Consider the following 19,261-nt stretch of genomic DNA (forward strand, 5'->3'; position numbering starts at 1 on the left):
TGGCCCATGTTCATCTTGGAGTCAGTAATGTCTCCAGGATCCCTTTCTGCCTCCATGCTCTCAAGAAGGGAGTTTCCCATTCTATAAGCGTGCTGCTGGTTTCTACTGCCTAAGTGCAGCACCCTGCACTTGTCAGTATTGAAATGCATCCTGTTTGTCAGCCCACTCCTGTAACCTATCCAGATCTTGCTGCAATCTTTCCCTCCCTACTAGTGTGCTCCCTACTAGCGTGCTTACCTCACCCCAAATTTTGGTATTATAAGCTGACAAGTTCCCATGTCTGCACTTGCAACTGATTTTCAAAAATGCTGAGCATTCATTAGCTCTCATTCATTAATGTCACCGTGGCCTAACACTTTGGAAAAATTAAGTGACTTATTTCAATGCCTGAATATAGGTGTATCCTGACTTTGTATACACATCCTCAGTAGCCATGTCCATATCAGTTTGCTGCTGACCACCGTGGGGAAACAAACCGCACCCACTCAGTCTTACTGCATGTGGAAGCAACTAGAAGTGCCTACAAACCAGGCAAGTAGGCAGTTTAGGTCCTGAGTACATACTTCAGAAGCACTGCTCACAGGCCCACCTTCAGCTATCTACACTGCCTAATTTCTGGGTTTGAGTACATGAGGGAGCAAGTAGACAGGGCTTGGTGATCCTAGGCTCAGCCAGGAGGCAGTAGGGACTTGGCCAAAGTAATTTAGGTGCCCAACTCCCAGGAAGTCCAACTGTGCATCTAACTTTTGTAAATCTTGGCTAGAACTAATACATCCATTTGCTGTACAGGGAATTGGCTGAAAGTATTCATTTCATTTTCATTTAATAGATTTCATAGCAGACAATACTCATTTAACTCTGTTTTTCACATTCCAAATTCTTTTGCCAAATGGTACACATAGTACATTATATTTGAGGTCCCAACTTTGTGAGATCTGCATGGATTTTAAGTGCAGGACTGGGTACTGAATGTTTGCAACTAAATGGTGCAGCTCAAAGTAGCAGGCAAATATTTGTGTTGTCATAAAACTTTCCCTCTTAAGTGTTATCGTAATGATTAACAATGATTTATGGTTTGGCTCTTAAATGGCCACCTCTTCAGTAGGTTTGGTAGACAACTGTAAATACTACTTAAGCCTGTTCATTGACAAAATGGATCTCAGCTAGGCTTATTATTACATGTCATGACAAGATGTTTGTTGTTTTTCATTTCAGAGAATTCTCATTAATTTAGCTGGAGAAAATACCTGCTTCAAACAAGGATTATTTGCATATTAGCTTGCCCAGAAAAAAAGAGACTGAAGTTGGTTATCAGATATACATTTTGGAATTTGCCACTCATTAAAAGTAACTTTTTACAGTGAAGAGCTTGATATCAAATGAAAAAACAATTTATTGTCTTAGTAATCACATGCCTACAAAGTTGTAGATATGTGACACAAGCCCTTGAAATGGGTGACAAATGTCCAAAAATGGTGTCCCTTCTTTTTGTAGAGCATTACTCCAAAATGCGCAGCTTGTATCTGTTTTAATTATAAAATCCGTTATTTGGGATGTTTCTTCACTGCATGAATTAAGTAAACCATTTTTTAGAAAGCAGAATAAAGAAATAGGTGCAACCATACCCATCTGTCAGGCACCCAGTACAGTGTGAACACTGGCCCTTTGCCAGAGATCTCTGCCCTTTGAACTAAGGGGAAAACTGTTTTCCTATGTGTCAGCTGGATAAATGGTAGCAAGATGGCAGGGGAATACTGGTGATTGGTATCCTAAGTTCTGTTCTGGGCTTCCCAGGTATATTCTACTGGTTAGAACAAGGGTTGGTTAGAGGTAGTTTATTGAAACAAGCGGGCCTAGCCCAAGCCCAAGCCCAAGCCCAAGCCCAAGCCCAAGCCCAAGCCCAATGATGTCCTCATGGTAAAATTGGGGAACTGTGGCCTCAACAACCTTACAGTCTGATGGCTGAGGAACTGGTTCCATGGTCGGACCCAAAGAGTGATAGTCGATGGGACCGATTCAACATGGCACCTGGTGACCAGTGGCATGCCTCAGGGCTCCATACTTGGACCAGTACTCTTTAATATATTTATAAATTATCTGGATTCTGGTATCAGAAGTGGACTGGCTAAGTTCATTGATGACACCAAATAATGGGGAAGTGTGGTCACACTAGAAGATAGGCTGGTGATTCAGGCCAACCTGGACAGGCTTTAAAGTGGGAGGATCAAAACCTGATGGCATTCAATACTGTACAAGGTGCTCCACCTCAGGAGAAAAAACCCACATCATACTTATAGGCTTGGCAGTGTTACACTCACTACCACCATGGCCAAAAGAGACTTGGGGGTCATGACTGAGCACATGATGAATATGAACCACCAATACACTGCCACAGTTGGCAAAGCAAATAAAACTCTGGCTTGCATCTACTGATGCATCTCAAGCAAGACCCAGGAAGTCATCCTCTCACTGCACTCAGCTTTAGTGAGGCCTCAGCTGGAGTACTGCATCCAATTTTGGTCTCTGCACTTTACATAGCATGTGGAGAAGCTTGAGAGAGTCCAGAGGAGAACCATGCACATGATTAAAGGACAAGAGAGCAGGCCTTATGAGGATAGGCTGAGAGCCATGGGACTCTTCAGCCTGGAGAAGTGAAGGCTCAGGGGTGACTTGGTGGCAGCCTATAAGTATATAAAGGATGTGCATCAGAAACTGCGAGAATGTCTGTTCACCAGGCCATCCCAAGGTAAGACAATAACTAATGGTCATAAACTCCTGGAAGACTGTTTTAGGCTGGAAAAACTTCTTTACTGTCTGAGTCCCCAGAGCCTGGAATAGACTCCCCCCCAGAAATGATGCAAGCACTTATTCTGGACACTATTAAGAAACACTTGGATGCCTATCTTGCTGGGATCATTTCACCCCAGGTGACTTCCTGGTCCTTGGGCAGGGGGCTGGATCCAATGATATTGCAAGGTCCCTTCCAGCCCTTATGTCTACTTATCTATGAATAAGCCTTCTGAAAGGCTGGGCTATCACCTTTTCCAGGTGATGAAAGAAATGATACTTAGCTCTTTTTTAGGGTGTGGTGCTAAACCTCGTACATTGGATGAGTTTCTGAAACACATAGCAACCCGCAAAGATTAGTTCAGAAGAGGTGTACTCCAAGCCGAAGGGAATTTGGCTGGTATCTCAGTGGTGTCAGTTGAACATCACTAGTCTGAGTGGGAAAATCCAATGCAGATGACATGGGGAATGTCCCCCAAAATCCATAATGTGTGAGGGCACAGAGTAAACATGAAGTGTTGGTGGCAGCTTTTACACTGATAAAAACAACACTGTCCTGATGGGTTTGTCCATCATCTTCTTTCTTTGAAATCTGAAACTATGTAGTCAACTATTTTGAAAATGGTTAAGAGCAGCATTCATAATAATTCAAGAATCCTTTCCAAAATGTTATTTACAAGGATGAACATTTTATGGTGCAGAAACATTAATTGCTTTGTGCTATCAACTAAGCACTGCAATACTTCCCATACTTATGATTTTACAGTAAATTCTGAGTCTCTTAGGGTGCATCTACATGTCACATTTAGTGCACATTAGCCCAATTTAAGGCACATTAACAGTGTGCATCTACATTTTCGCTCCTTTAATGCACTTTCAGAATGGTGAATTTAGGTTAGTCATGCCTAAGTCTGATACTTGTAAAAGCAGGTATCAAATGTAGGCATGATTAATTGAAGTGCATTAACACACATGTAAACACATTAAAGTGCATTAGCAGAGTGACTTTAGTGCTGGGCTTGCCCAGCCCCAGGACTCTTGGTTGGCTGCTTGTCCTATCCCCAGGGCTGAGCTGATCTCTGGCAGCCCCTAGCTGCAGGCTATAAAAGCCTGCAGCCACTTTGTGCCTTGGCACATGCTGCACAGAAGCCTGGATAGAAATGCTGGACTGTGCAGGAGCCCAGCAGCCCCCATGTGCCCCCGGCAAGGACCCAGGCAGCCTCTGCCTGTCCTGTCCCCTAGCTGAAGTTGCTCCTTGGCCACAGGTGAGTGTTGCAAAGGGCTTCAGCCTGCTGCGTCCCTTGCCCAACCCTGAAATTCCCCCCATGGCTGCTGGCCCTGCTGTCTGTGGCAGCTGGGCTAATACCTGCTCCCTGCTGCTCCTCACTCCCAACTCTTATCTCTTTTGAAGGCATTGTGGTGAAGTGCCTCTGCTCTGTGGCTCACAGTCCCTGCCCATGCCCCTGTCCAGGGTACTGCTGGAAGTTGTCCAGGGCTGGCATCAAAGGGACTGCCACACAGGGACCTGGAGAGCCAGCACAGGGAGCATGTCCAGCATGTCATCCCCATTGATCCCCAGACCCATGCCCATCCTGAGCACCTGGGCCCCCAACTGAACCTGGGAGGAGGTGTTGCCACCTTGTTGGGCTCTGGGGCAGGGCCAGTGTCCAGAGGCAGTTAGCATGGCCACAAATGCACACATTTATGAAGCCATATCAGGTGGGATGTGTGAGTGAGGCCACTCCCAGTCAACATGGCAACGCTGTGTGAAGATCAAGGTCTTGTGGGCACAGTGGGTGCCCATGACTGCATTCAGTTGTCAGTCTAGTCATTCCCAAAAGACTATGTCCTTCATGTGGGAGCTAACCTGCATTTTGGCACCTTAGGAGACAGGCCTCACCCCTGTAAGTGCCACTAGCAGGGGAGGCCTGCCCTCACCACAGCCCACTATGTCAACAGAGGAGGGGACCACTGGCCTTCAGCACCCTGCCCCAAACAAGCCTCCCCCCACTCGCCAGCTGCTGTATGCACTGGCAGTTTGAGGAGTCATGCCCAGTGGCTGCCTTGCCTTTGGCCCAGCCCATCATCCCGCCATGAGGAGCAGCTGGCCATGTCACTGCCAGCTTCTCCCTGCAGGATGGGGGGCCCTGGCTGGGTGCCGGCCTGCTGCACACTGTAGGCCATGGTCACCAGATGCAGCCAGATGCCGTTGCTGATGGGGAGCCCCACACCAAGCCTCCAGGCTCACCAGCCCTGGACATCTAGTAAGGCCTGCATTGGGGGAGGGCCCTTCTGCCTGAGCCCTGCCCCTGCCCCTGCCCCTGCCCCTAGCCCTTTCCTCCACTCCCTGCCTGGCCTGCCCACACTCCCCCTGGCCCCAAGTTTCCCACCCCCTGCAGCACACAGAGGGGCAGGACACAGTTTCAAACTTTATTGAGCAGCCCTTGTCCCCACAGCTGGGCAGGAGTCCTGGAGTGGGGGGGCTGTCCAGGATGTCACAGGACTCTCACATGCTGAGGAAGACACTGATGCTGGTGGTGATGTCCTCCTCAGCAGTGGGGGGCAGGGACATGTAGCACTGCAACAGGTAGCCCTCTAGGCAACAGCAGAAGTTGCAGGGCAGTCCAGGCTTACCCCCTGCTCCACTGTAGTTCTGGATCCCTAAACAGGAGCTCAGGTGTGTCCGGAGCACCAGCAGGATCAGCAGCAGCAGGGTGTAGTGGCTCAGGCACCCTTCCATCTGCACAAACAGCTCATCACACACTGCCCAGGCCACACACAGCAGGGGCACACTTAGGGTGCATCAGTGGCATGGTGGGGGCTGGCTCTGTGGTGCCTCCCTGGAGAGGCCCCCTGTAGGGAGGGTGGAGATGAGTGTGTGGCTAGCCCTTTGCCCCATTTGTCCAGGAGCCCTGCATGCCCCAAGCCCAGGTGCCATGGGCTGGGTGGTAGCACAGCAGAGTGGCTGGCCTGCAGGGAGAAAGGGAGGAAAGTAGGGTCTGGAGCTGTAACAACAGGTGCTACCAGCAGCCTGGCCTGGCCCTCCCTAGGGAGGGGCAGGGAAGGCAGGCTGCTTGTGGCCAGCACCCAGTAGCCTGCTGGCCCCAGGGGAGCAAGTGGGGTCAGGGGACTTGCCCATGACTGCCTGGTCCCAGCCCTACCTGGACAGCTTACCATGGTCCCTGAGCACCCACACACAGCCGACCTTCTATCTGAAACTGGGCAGACAACACAAACTCACAACACAAAAAGCTTTTGTCTCTTGCCTCCACAGGGCCAACATCTGGAAATGGGGTAGAGGCCACAGGGCCCTGTGGGAATGCCACCTCAGGGTTGCTGCCACCTGCTACTGTAGCCACCCAGATACACCAACTGCACCAGCAGCACACCAGGAACTGGACCCACCTGCTCCCGTGGCTGGAGGTGGTGGTGGAGAACTTGGCAGTCTGGGAGCAGGCACAGGAGGTGTGGGAGCTGGCCCGGTGGTGGGAAGATATCACCTGGGAGACAGCCCAGGAGGAAGCATGGGATCAGGTACAGTGGGAGCACCAGGTCCAGCTGCAGGTCCTGGAGCAGTGCCACAGAGTTGAGCTGCTCTGGGAGCAACTGGCCAGCAAGGGCATCCCAGTGGAGGCCACATCCATGCCACCCCATGCTTGGCCCTGGCCTCTGCCCCACAAGGCCCCTGGGACCCACCAGATGGTTTGCAGCAGTCCCCAACCTGGGCCTCAGGGGAAGGCCTCCACTGCCTCCTGCCCGCAGAATTCCCTGGCATTTGCTGAGGCCCCCAGACCCACAAGGGAAATGTCCACAGCCAGGGTGCTGGCTGCCTGCCACTGGGCTCTGCGCCCTGGGTGCCCCCACCCCACAGCCCCCCACTCTGGAACTCAGACAAAGACTGAGACTTGTACATAGTTTTCAGTTTGGGAAACATATTTTTTATTAGTGGGTGGGAAAGGTGGTAAAGGGGCTGTGTGAGTTGGAGAGGGAGGAGAGAGAGAGGGCTCTGTTTCTTGAGTGTGGAGGTGGGGGATGGGGTGGGGGGTGTTTTCATTACAATTATGCATGTTCTGGAGTGGTGCTGGGAGGGTGGGTAGGGGGGAGGGAGTGTGTGGGTGGCAGGGCAGGCTGGTGTTGGTGGGAATGGCCAGGTGCATCTCCATGACATAGATTTCATAGATTTCATAGACATTAGGGCTGGAAGGGACCTTGGGAGATCATCGAGTCCAGCCCCCTGCCCAAAGGGCAGGAAGTCAGCTGGAGTCATAGGATCCCAGCAAGATAAGCATCCAATTTACTCTTGAAGGTGTTCATTGTAGGTGCTTGAACCACCTCTACTGGCAGACTGTTCCAGACCTTGGGGGCTCAGACAGTAAAGAAATTCTTCCTTATGTCCAGCCTGAAACGGTCTTGCAGGAGTTTGTGACCATTCGACCTCGTCATCCCTTGGGGCGCTCTGGTGAACAAACATTCCCCCAGATCCTGGTGGTCACCCTTGATAAACTTATAGGTGGCCATCAGATCACCCCTGAGCCTACGCTCTTCCAGGCTAAAGAGTCCCATGGCTCTCAGCCTGTCATCGTAAGATCTGTTTTCCTGACCTCTGATCATGCACGTGGCTCTCCTCTGGACTCTCTCAAGCTTCTCCACATCCTTTTTGAATTGTGGAGCCCAAAACTGGACGCAGTACTCCAGCTGTGGTCTCACCCAGGCCGAGTACAAGGGGAGAATGACGTCCCGGGATTTGCTCGAGAAGCATCTGTGGATGCAAGCCAGTGTTTTGGTCGCTTTACTAGCCGCAGCATCGCATTGGAGGCTCACGTTCATCTTGTGGTCAATGATGACCCCCAAGTCTCTTTCTTCTATAGTGCTAACCAACGTAGCACTGCCGAGCCTATAAGGGTGCTGCAGGTTTTTCCTCCCAAGGTGGAGAACCTTGCATTTTTCGGTGTTAAACACCATGAGGTTCTCGTCTGCCCATTTGCTGAGCTTGTCCAGGTCAGCCTGGATCACCCGCCTGTCTTCTGACGTGGATGCTTTGCCCCAAAGTTTGGTGTCATCGGCGAACTTGGCCAGTCCACTCCTGACTCCAATGTCCACATCATTAACGAAGATGTTGAACAGTATGGGTCCCAGGACAGAGCCTTGAGGGACCCCACTGGTCACAGGGCACCATGATGAGTGACTGCCATCAATCACAACCCTCTGGGTCCGACCACGAAGCCAATTTCCCAGCCAGCGGATCGTGGTGGAGCCAAGGCCACAACTGGGCAGTTTGGCCAAGAGGTGATCATGGGATACCAGATCAAAAGCTTTTTTGAAGTCAAGATATATGACATCAACCTCTTCTCCCTTGTCCAGGTGATAGGTCACCTGGTCATAGAAGGAAATGAGATTGGTCAAACAAGACCTACCCGCAACAAACCCATGCTGGCTGTCCCTTAGGATGTTAGCCTGGGCCAGTCCCTCAAGGATGGCCTCCTTAATAAACTTTTCTAGGATCTTCCCCAGGATAGAAGTCAGGCTAATGGGCCTGTAGTTAGCCGGATCCACTCTCCTCCCTTTTTTGAAGATCGGCACCACATTGGCCTTCTTCCAGTCTTCAGGCACTACACCAGAGCACCAGGAGTTTTCAAAGATCCGTGCCAGGGGCTGGGCTATGACGCTCGCCAGCTCCTTGAGTACCCTGGGGTGCAGATTGTCAGGGCCGGCTGACTTGAAGGTATCCAGCTTCTCAAGGTGTTCCTTCACGAGGTCAGCATTTATGGAGGGTAGGGGATCCCCCTCACCCAGATTTCCCTGTCCCATAGCAGGCATGGGCGTCCCATGTGACTGATGAAAGACTGACGCAAAGTACCTATTTAATAGGTTGGCTTTTTCCTGGGTGTCAGTTGTCAGTTGCCCCATCTGGTTTAGCAGGGGTCCAACATTGCCCTTGCTTTTCCTCTGGCTCCCCACATGTTTGGGCACTCTGGATGGGGATGGAGCTGGAGCTGGAGCAACAGGCCTTCAAAGGTGCCCTGAGTCATCTGGAACATGCCAGCCCACTGAACGCCATCTCATTACTGCAGCATGATGCATTGCCACCAGTCCTGGCTGGCACGGCTGGCTCAGAGGCTCTGGGGGATAGTGGAATGGGGGGTGACAGTGGTCCCAGTGGTGGCAGTGGGGTTCCCAGAAGGCCATGTGCCAGTTGTCCAGCAGACAGGTAGAGTGGGTGGGGGAGTGGGGTGGTGCAAGGTATCTGAGCACCAGGTGCTCAGAATGGTGGTGGGTGAGCAGGACAGTGAGGAGTGAGGAGTGGGAGACCTTGTCTCTGGGCATCAGGGCCAGAAGCTGAGGCAGCTAGGGCTGAGAAGTGCAGCCATGGCTGAAGGAGAGCTGGCACATGTGGCCTGTGTCTCTGTCATGCTGCTTCTCTGACACAGGAAGCACCTGCCCAGAGGTCACAGTGTGGAGGGTGTGCTTTTAAGATGGTTGCTTTGGCAGCTGGCTCTGGCTTCAGCATGACTGCCAAGTGCTGGCAGCCATGTGGCCAGAGGCTGGAGCTCCCCCTGGTGGCCACAGGGGCACATGGTAGGGCTGGAGTAACTTGGGATTGAAGTTAGTTCCAAGTCCCAACACGTGTAGACATCTGCCAAAAAATGCTTAATGAGCATTTGTGTAATGCACATTAAATTTAAGTGTGCTTAAATTCATGTATAGACACACCCTTATGGTTGTAACTGTTATCATATTTGGTGCAAACCAGACTTATCTGCTTTTTAAGATGAACCAAAAAAGGCACAGAACAATTGTGTACACATACTGCATTGCAATGGAGTGATCCTTGAATGTGCTGATCCTTGGCCACCAAAACAAACATCCCAGCATGTCTTGGGGGGCAAGTAGTGTCTATAGGTTCCTGCGGATTCCTCAGGGCAATGAATAGTGCCCATTGGCTGGTTGGCTGGTTGGAAGTGGGTCAGGCTACCTTTGTGGACTGCTAATTTTGTGACCCAATTTGGGATTATGGCCTACAGTTTTGAAACTACTGCTCTGCGGCCTTGGCTAATGAAATCTTTCACAGGCTGTTTGGATGCCTGTGAGGAATTTTTCAGCTACTACCTCAGCCATTGCTGAACAGCTGTGGAATGTGCTTTTGAGTGCTTCAGGGACCACTGAATGTCAGCGGCCACTACGTGACTCGAGTCATAATCTCTACCTGTGTCCTGAATAACATCTCTGAGGTGAAGGGCGACGCTATTCCAGAGCCACAAGCAGTGGACCTAGAATGCTCCACAGATCCCATGGGTGTTGCCACAGCAAGTGAACAACCTCTGGAGATCAACTATGAGCACTGCTTCTACTGGAGGCTCTGGCAAGCCATTTCACAATACTCTGGCAGGAGGGGCAGAGCAGTGCCGTGGTGGAAGGGGATCTTGGAATGTGCATGTCCTTTGTGCTATTAAACAGTTGACATGTATTGAGTGTTGTGGTATCTGTTTCCCTGAACCATTATGCCGTTCAATCCTAGTAAATGTTGTTTCCTGCTAAACTCTTGAAAGCTGCTGAAAGCTGCTGTGGTCACTATGTTAGTGCTGGTGGTGGAGGGAGAGCTGCAAGCTTTGGGATGGCATGTTGTGTACCATGGATACTGGATTGGGTGGGGATGGGGCTCCTGACCTGGAACAGAGCCTGGCTGATGGGCCATTTGAGAAACTGGTGCTGTATTCCTTTTCAGTAGGGTGATGCTGGTAGTTGGTGGGAAGATAGCTAGATAGAGAGGTGGTTGTTGGTAGTGAGTTTAAGAAGCATTGGGGAGTGTGGAATGGAAGTGGGATGGGATCAATAGTAGCTGGGCTGGCTGTGTACTATAGTTCATGTGGGGTGAGAGGAGAGGAGTATTCTTGGCTTGGAACAGAGCCCAGGGGATGGTTGTTAGGCAGATGGTTGCTGATTAGGGAAGATGTGAAGCAAAGCCAGGCAGCTTTCTTCCTACCCAGATGAGCAAGGGGAATCACAGGTCTCATTTAAAAGTGGTGTGGCAGGGCACTTGGGGTGTCTGCCACTTTGAGAGGTCAGGCAGCCTGCAAAGCCACTGGCAGGTGTGGGCCAGAGCTGATTGGGAGCTAGCTGGCCCAGGGAGCTGTCAGGTGAGGCTAAGCCTGATGGGGTGAGTCACCCGGTGCTGAAGGGAGTCACCTGGCTGCAGAGGAGGGCTGGGCTTACAGCAGCTATAAGCCCAGGCCCTGAGAGAAACCAGAGAGTAAGCTCTTGGACCCCACTGAGTGAGCATCACCTCAGCAGAAGTGCTGCAGCTCTGGAGCACCAGCACAGAGAGGACAGCAGTCTGGAGGGTTGGGTAGGAGCTAAGGTGGTTCCTAGGGACCCAGGATGAGGCCCAGGCCATGCCAGAGGCCAAGGGCAAGAGCCTAAGAGACAGTGGACCCAAGAGTACGTGTGTGCTGGTAGGCTGGAGAACTGACCCCAGCAGAATCTTGCTTGTCTGCTAGCAGGGTCAGGGCCCAGAGAAGGGCTGGAGGCAGCCACAGCGGGAGACTGCTAGAGCCAGAGAGGGGCCTGGAGCTCTCAGCTCACCTGAGTCAGGGCCAGGGACTAGGAGAGGCCAAAAGTACAGGTGTGGCCACGGCCAGAAAGGTTGGGGGATCAGGGTCCTGCAGCCCAGAATTACGATGGCCAAGCCAGGGCTGTCTGAAGAATAGAACGGCCCTGGTGAGAAAGTGGAAGAGATGATCCAGAGAGTCTCACTGGCCTGGCAATGCGACCAGGGCCCAGGGAAGGGGCCAAAGGCCAGAGGCAGCTACAGCAGAAGACTACCAGAGCCAGAGAGGGACCATTGGCCCAAGGCAGGACCAGGACCTGGGATAGGCCAAAGGTCCAGGTAGGGCCACTGTCAGAGAGGAATGGGTCAGAGAAACTGAGGCCCAGAATGTGGATGGCTAGGACAGAGTCATCAGATGTAGACGAGGGTCCAAGACAGTGCCAAGACAAAGGAACCCAGAGATAGGAGAGCCAGGGCCAGAGGTAGCCTGAAAGAAGGGGAGAGCAGAGCCCAGAAGGGAGCTGTATGATCCAGTGAGATCAGGGCTCAGAAAGAGAGAGAGCTAGGGCCAAGGGACCCCAAAGGGGTGACATCAGAAAGAGCTTCCAGCCAGGGACCCATCCAGGGACCAAGGAAGAGTAGGAGTCAATGGTCCAGAGGCCCAGAGTGGGGCCTAGAGAGAGAGTGACAACAGAGGGGGCCCAGAGGCCCAGACAGGGGCTGGGGCAGACCAGGACCAGAAGGGTTCTGAAGCCCAAGGAAGGGCTCAGACTGAGTGCAACTGGAAGAGTCCAGCAACCCCAGTGAGTGACCAGGAATAATGTAGTGGGACGGGAAGGGTCTTGTAGCTTAGTGAGAGTCCTGGAGTGAGGCCCAGTGAGGCCCAATGAGAGGTCATATGAGAGACCAAGGGGTCCAGCAGCCCAGAGAAGGGTCAAGAGTGAGACTGGGGGGGCGAAACAGGTTGGCAGCCTAGACAAGGACTGACCAAGCGGCTGAGAGGTCTGAGGACTCATGAAGGGGCCAAGTAAGGGACCAAGGGGTTTGGCAGCCCAGAGGGGAGTTAGAGTGTGTGTGCGTGTGTGTGTGTTGTTTACTTGCTGAACAAGTTTGTAGTCACATCTGAAAAGGTTCACACTGTGGTTACACAAAAATAGGCTGAAAATGGCCAAGTATGGCCTCAGGATACATCATCACTGAAGCCAGGTCACTGCCAGCACCTTGCCTTGAGTTGGTTCTTGGCTGATAAAATGCTAACTATGCACGAGGTGGACCAACTCCTACACTTCAGGAAATAAAGCTTGGAGAATGTTTAATTCCTGGTTGACCACATGTATCCTGACATTTTCTGTACATATGCAGCTAATAGATTTACGAACCTTATATATATAATTTGAATTACTGCAGTCATGACTATTGGATGTATACACAAGTAGTCATAGAATTGTTGCACAAAAGCGGTTTGTTTCTTTGGAGGCCCACAGAAATCACAGACACACACTCAGCCGTCGGCATAAAAGGTTGTATTTGTTTGCAAACAAAGGTCAGAGCAGAGTCAGGTACTCAAATTACTCTGACCCCACATTGGTATTTGTAAGTGGAATTTATCTTCTCTCTCCTGAGCACGTGTGCAGACACCGAAACTCTTACAGCTACTTCCGTTTCATACAAGCATACATGTAGTTACATCACTACATACATCGCATGTATACTATAATTAGCTACTTAAGTATGCAGGGCGGAGAGGTAAATATGCATCAGCTAATTAAGCATGCTCAGAAACTACAACAGGTCGCCAAGAGTTCAAATCCCCCCCCACTTTCAAGGACACAGATAATTGAATTCCAGCTTCTGTAATCAGCATGAGAAAGACTAGGGAGAAGCTGTGGGAGGTAAGAAACCTTGGGTAGCATTCCTTTCTATCAAGAGTGAGATGCAGGCTGTGCATTTCTAACAATATTCCCCCCTCAAGATGCTTTCTGCTCCCCATTCTTAACTAGTACTCTTAACATCTGCCTTACTACTCACCAGCCCCTTTGGGGCCAAAGGAAAAGCCCTCCAAGGCCACCGGCCTCCGGCCTCTTGGAGTCCCCCACAGGCCCAGCAGTTGGTGAGATTGAAGGTACCTGCAATTCTTTCCATCATGTCAACATACAAATTTGCTTCTGGGGGAGCAATTGGGGGAAACGGGGATATAGGGTGGTGGCTAGGGCAATTCAATCCTGCTTCTTTTACCACATAGATAACAAAAAGGCATGTTAAGATTCCCACCATATTCTCCCTCTCTTGAGATCAAATACAGCCTAAACTTTTTCTTTGTTACTTCCTTGTCTGATTTTCTGGACTCTGATTAAGCCGTCTCAGGCACACTTGGAGATCACCAGTAGGTTCACAGCTCCACTTGCTGGCTTCTTGTTCCGAGGACGGCTCAGCTTCCGGAGTGAGCCCATCCTGGGAGCTGGTGTCCTCTGACGCTCGTGGATGTCGTTTCACATGGGTATGGTGTATCCAACGGTCATGGCCAGCAATCTTTACAGCGGTGTGGGTTGTTAGAAGTACCTGGAAAGGGCCACTCCACCTCTCAGTCAAAGGTTCCTTTTTCCACCGCTGCACCAAGACCCAGTCTCCCGGGCAGAAGTCATGTACCGGAATGTCTAAAGGCAGACGCTGAAAGGAGGCTGCATACCTGTGAAGAGAAGACAAGACAGACTGCAAAGCAATAACGTACATGTGAAGCTCGCTATTACCTAATTCAAAAGTTACATTCTCTCGCATCCCAGGAGGTAAGACTCGAGGCGGCTTGCCAAACATAATTTCATATGGGGTTAATTTGAGGCCCCGTCGGGGAGTGTTTCGAATGCAAGTAAGAGCTAACGGTAATGCTTGAGGCCACTTAAGATGTGCCTCAATACAGATCTTGGTGAGTAGAGTCTTTAAGGTCCTATTCATGCGTTCCACTTGTCCTGAACTCTGTGGTCTCCATGGTGTGTGTAGTTTCCAAGTGATCTTGAGGGCTTGTGCGACCTCTTGAACTACTTTTCCCACAAAGTGTTGTCCTTGATCCGACTCGATGGATTCAGGCAGAGAATACCGGGGAGTGATCTCCTGCAACAGATACTTCACTACTGTAGCCGCAGTGGCAGTCCTGGTGGGCCATGCCTCGACCCAACCGGAAAGCTGGTCTACCATGACAAGTAAAAACTTATGATGTCCGGACCGTGGGAGCTCAGCAAAATCAATCTGCCATGCTTGTCCAGGGTACGCTGCCCAGGGTCTACCTCCCATTGGCACAGGGGGTTTTGTTCGAGGGTTTACTTTCTGACATGTGATGCACCTGGTAGCAATGCACTGAGCTTCTACATATAGCCCTGGGGCTACTGCTTGGCGGATCATTAGATCACCCATAGCCAAGCCTCCCATATGGGTTCTTGCATGGAGCTGTTGCAGCACTTCCCGAAGCAATGGCCTGGGTATCATGACTTTCCCTCCTGGTACTATCCACCACCCCTGGGAGTTCTTTTCTGCACAAGCCTTCTGTGCAAATTTATCTTCTTCAGGGGAATCCTGCAGGACTAGATCCCGGACATTTGGCCATACGGCATGGGACAAGGCCTGCCTGGATACTTCCTCCGCCGTTCCTCCAATAAATGCGGCTTCTTTTGCTGCCGCATCAGCCCTTGCTTTTCCAAGCTTATGCTTTTTCTCAGCAGCCTTCCCATGGGCCCGCACATGAATTACTGCTACCTCTTTAGGCTGGTGGAGTGCCTCTAGCAGTTTGATAATCTGAGGGCCGTTAGCAATTTTATTCCCAGAAGCCGTAATGAAACCCCTTTCTTTCCACAATAGTCCATGCGCATGAACCGTAGAAAAAGCGTAGCGAGAATCAGTATGTACATTAACCTGCCGGCCTGTCCCCAACTGTAATGCTCGGGTGAGCGCAGTGAGTTCCGCGGCTTGTGCCGACCATGAGCTCGGCAATGACTCCCTCCATACTACCTTATCCAAGTTTACCACTGAACATCCTGTTCGTCTTTTTCCATTGATGACAGAGCTGGAGCTGTCTGCGAAGTATTCAGCATCTGGGTTTTCAATTGGGTCCTCAGCAAGATTAGGTCGCACCTGTGTGGTTTGATTCAGGACCTCAAGACAGTCATGCGTCGGTTTCCCTGGCTCCGGCAGCAAGGTTGCAGGGTTCAAGGCTGTAGTATGTTTGAAAGTAAGTCCTGGATTAGACAGCAAAAATATCTCATACCGTGATTGTCTGGAGAGGTTGAGAAACTTTCCTCCCTCAGTCCCTAGAATCTGGGGAACTCCATGTGGGGTGTGTACTTCCATGTCCGCACCCATGACTATCTTCTGGGCTTCTTCAACAACCACTGCTGTGGCTGCCACAGCCCGAAGACAGGCTGGCCACCCGAGCGCAACCGGATCTAGAACCTTTGAGTAATATCCCACGGGTCTCCAAGTTGGGCCTGATGGCTGCGTCAGCACCCCTGATGTGACCCCTCGATTCTCGTGTACATACAGTTGATATGACTTTTTATTATTTGAGATGGCCAGGGCAGGGGGCTGGGTTAATGCTGCCTTAAGCAAATCAAAGGCATGCTGCATTTCTTTAGTCCATTTCCTTTCAGTGAGACTCTCCTTAGTCAGGGAGTCATACAGTGGTCTAGCCTTTCCACCATAATCTGGTATCCATAGTCGACAGAACCCAGTTAGCCCTAGGAATGCTCGCAGCTCCTTGGGTGACTTAGGTGAGGTTAGACCTTGGATTGCCTGTATGTGATCCGCACTCAGGGCTCTGACTCCTTTTGAGAGCTTATATCCCAAAAATGTAACTTGAGGCTGACATATTTGGGCTTTCTCTCTAGAGACCTTATATCCTTTTTCCCCTAGGGTGTTTAGCAGTGATCTGGTGGCTTCCTCGCAGAGTTGCAAATTTGAGCTTGCAACTAGCAGGTCATCCACATACTGGAGGAGAGTCACTGCGGCGTGTGATCCCTTCCACTCCTCCAAGTCCTTCTGAAGGGCAAGTCCGAAAATATGGGGGGCTGCTATGAATCCTTGTGGGAGAACTGTCCACATGAGCTGGGCTTTATGGAAAGTATCTGGGTCCTCCCATTCAAAAGCAAACAATTTTTGACTCTCTCGGTGAAGGGGAATGGAGAAGAAAGCATCTTTCAAATCTAGCACTGAAAATATTTCAGCTTCCCCTGGTACTTGTGTCAAAATTGTGTGTGGGTTCGGGACTATAGGGTGGTCTGAAAGGACCTTCTTATTTACTGCTCGCAGGTCTTGGACCAGTCTGTATGAGACCCCATCTGCCTTCAGCACTCCAAGAATGGGGGTATTATATGGTGAGGACCCTTCCACTAGCCATCCGCACTTCTTGTATTTCTCTATTAACGGCTTGAGTCCAACTCTGGCCGCTCGGCTGAGTGGATACTGCTTTACCCGAACGGGCCCCTCCCCATCCTTGAGTATGATCCTTACCGGGGAGACCAACTTAGCTCGTGCAGGGGTTCCATCAGCCCATACCGAAGGGTCTACTCCAGTCATGTGATCTTCAGAACTTACTACAGGGCGTCGGTCCTCCAGGAGAGCCATCTGATAGTTTGAGCTCTGCTTGACAGGTAGCTGGACCACCATCTGATCGTCTCTGAAAAATATCTCAGCTTGCAGTTCTGTGAGTAGGTCCCGCCCAAGTAGTGCAACTGGGCAACTTGGAGAATATACAAAGGAGTGCTCAAGCAAATGATCCCCCACTTTGGTGAGGAGTGGTTTACAAACGGGGAGTCGGGATTGCGTTCCCTCAATCCCTTCCACAAGAACATGCTGCTCACTAGCTCCTGCACAGGGGTTTTTTTCTGGAATCATTAATAATGTAGCCCCAGTATCCACCAAGGCTTCAAAGTTTTTGCCACCAACCCTAATGGTTACCATGGGATCTTCTCGGGCTCCAACCCGAAGGGTAGTGGTCTTAGATCCCCGTCCCCTTCATTCTGTGTCCTCACCCTTTTCCTCTGCCCGCATGAGGTGACCTCTTGGTTCCCCCTCTCTCTTCTCCTTCAACTTTGGACATTCCCTCTTCCAGTGTCCTTTCTCTTTGCAATAAGCACAAACGTCTGCTCCCACTCTTTCTCCTTTCCCTTTCTGTATCCCAGCCTTTCCAGGGTTACCTCCAGTTATAGCAGCTGCCATCTGTCACTGAGCCTTTTTATCCTCCTTGCGCTCCTGCACTTGCTCACGATTCCCATATACCTTATATGCAATTTCCACCAGCTCTGAAATCAGTTTCCTAGCACCTCCCTCAGTTTTCTGTAACTTCTTACGGATATCAGCAGAGGATTGACCAATAAACATAAGATTTACCATGCGTTGATTATCTGGGGCTTCTGGATCTAGGTCCGAAAACCTGCGGAACGCCTCATACAGCCTCCCGAGGAAAGCTGAGGGATCCTTTTCTTTTCCCTGTCTCACTTCATACAATTTAGACAGATTAGTAACCTGAGGCACTGCCTTCCTGATTGCTTCCACTATAATCCCCAGATACCGTGCACTCAGCTCTCTTCCTTCTGCGGTATGATTATCCCATCTCGGTTCCTCAACAGGGCAGGTATCACGCAAGGTACGACCAGCAGCTCCCTCCGCTTCTACCCTGGCTGCTGCAATGTGCTCTGCTGTCCCCAACACTAATCTCCTCTCCTCCGGGGTCAGGAGGGTTTGAAGCATCATCTGGACATCAGCCCAAATGGGTCGATGGGTTTGCCCAATAGATCGAAACAGGTCCCTCATCTTTTCAGGGTCTTCACGAAAAGAGGGGCTCTGATTCTTCCAGTTAAATAAATCTGAAGTACTAAATGGGGTGTAGACAAAAGTTGCATTGCCCCCCTCTCCAATAACCTCTCGCATCGGGCAATTCAACACCGGCCGTGATTCTACAGTCTTGTGCAAATAATAGCTCTTATTCTCTGATTCAGATGGGGCACTTGGCTGAAGCACACGCTCTGAATCATTAGGTATGCTTTGATATGCCAGTGGTGGCTTCCCTGAGGGAGGGAGCGGTGGTGCAGAGGGACTGGATCCTGAGGAGGTATCTGATTCATCCTCGCTACCTGACAGGGTGACCGGAGATCAGGTCCGATACTCAGCCAATTCAGAATCCCCCCCCCATTAGACTCAGGGAGTAGAGGCGGTCCTCCTCGAGTCTTTCCTTTAACAACCATCACATGAGACTTTACTAAACATTTCTTAATCCAAGGTGGCTGATTTTTAATCACCCCCAACCAACAATCTATATAAGGAAATTGGTCCTAATGCCCATCTTGCATAACTACTTCATGGATAGCTATCACTTCTTTTACTACAAAGGATCCTTTCGGGGTCCAGTGAACCCCGAGTGTTGGCCACTCGAGTTGACAAAACTTAATTAAATCACCCTTTCTCATCTTCACCCCAGAATCTGCCTGCTTTGCAAATTTACTAAAGTTCCGTAGCATACATCCTAAAGGCGTACCTGAGTTTTCTACACGGGAGTGACCCGCACCCATATTAATGCCCACAAGAGTGCGCTCAACACACATCAAATACCAAAAGATCCTAGTTACAGACGGTTCGCAACCAGGCCAAAGATCCCCCGGTAAATCGAACACGTCTTTGTTCCCGGACCCAGAAACCAAATTGGGCAAGGGAATTCGTATACTCACTCAGGTATCCCAGAGATCTCGATCAGAATGCTGGAATGTGTGTCTGGCGTCCTCAGAAACCAAAAATTTTGCACAGGTAGCCTTTAATCTCCCGGGTACCCCGACTCACGTCTCAAGCCCCCTGGGCGAGCCCAAAAAGGCAGCTCGGTGCGCATTCCCCGTGGCGGCAGGGACGATCTTGTCACTGGGTCTCGAGGTGATCCAAAGAACTCCTGGCTGGCTC

This window comes from Crocodylus siamensis, chromosome 3 (assembly GCF_052110815.1).
Source record: "Crocodylus siamensis isolate JL-2025a chromosome 3, ASM5211081v1, whole genome shotgun sequence".
NCBI classification, from domain to species: domain Eukaryota; kingdom Metazoa; phylum Chordata; order Crocodylia; family Crocodylidae; genus Crocodylus; species Crocodylus siamensis.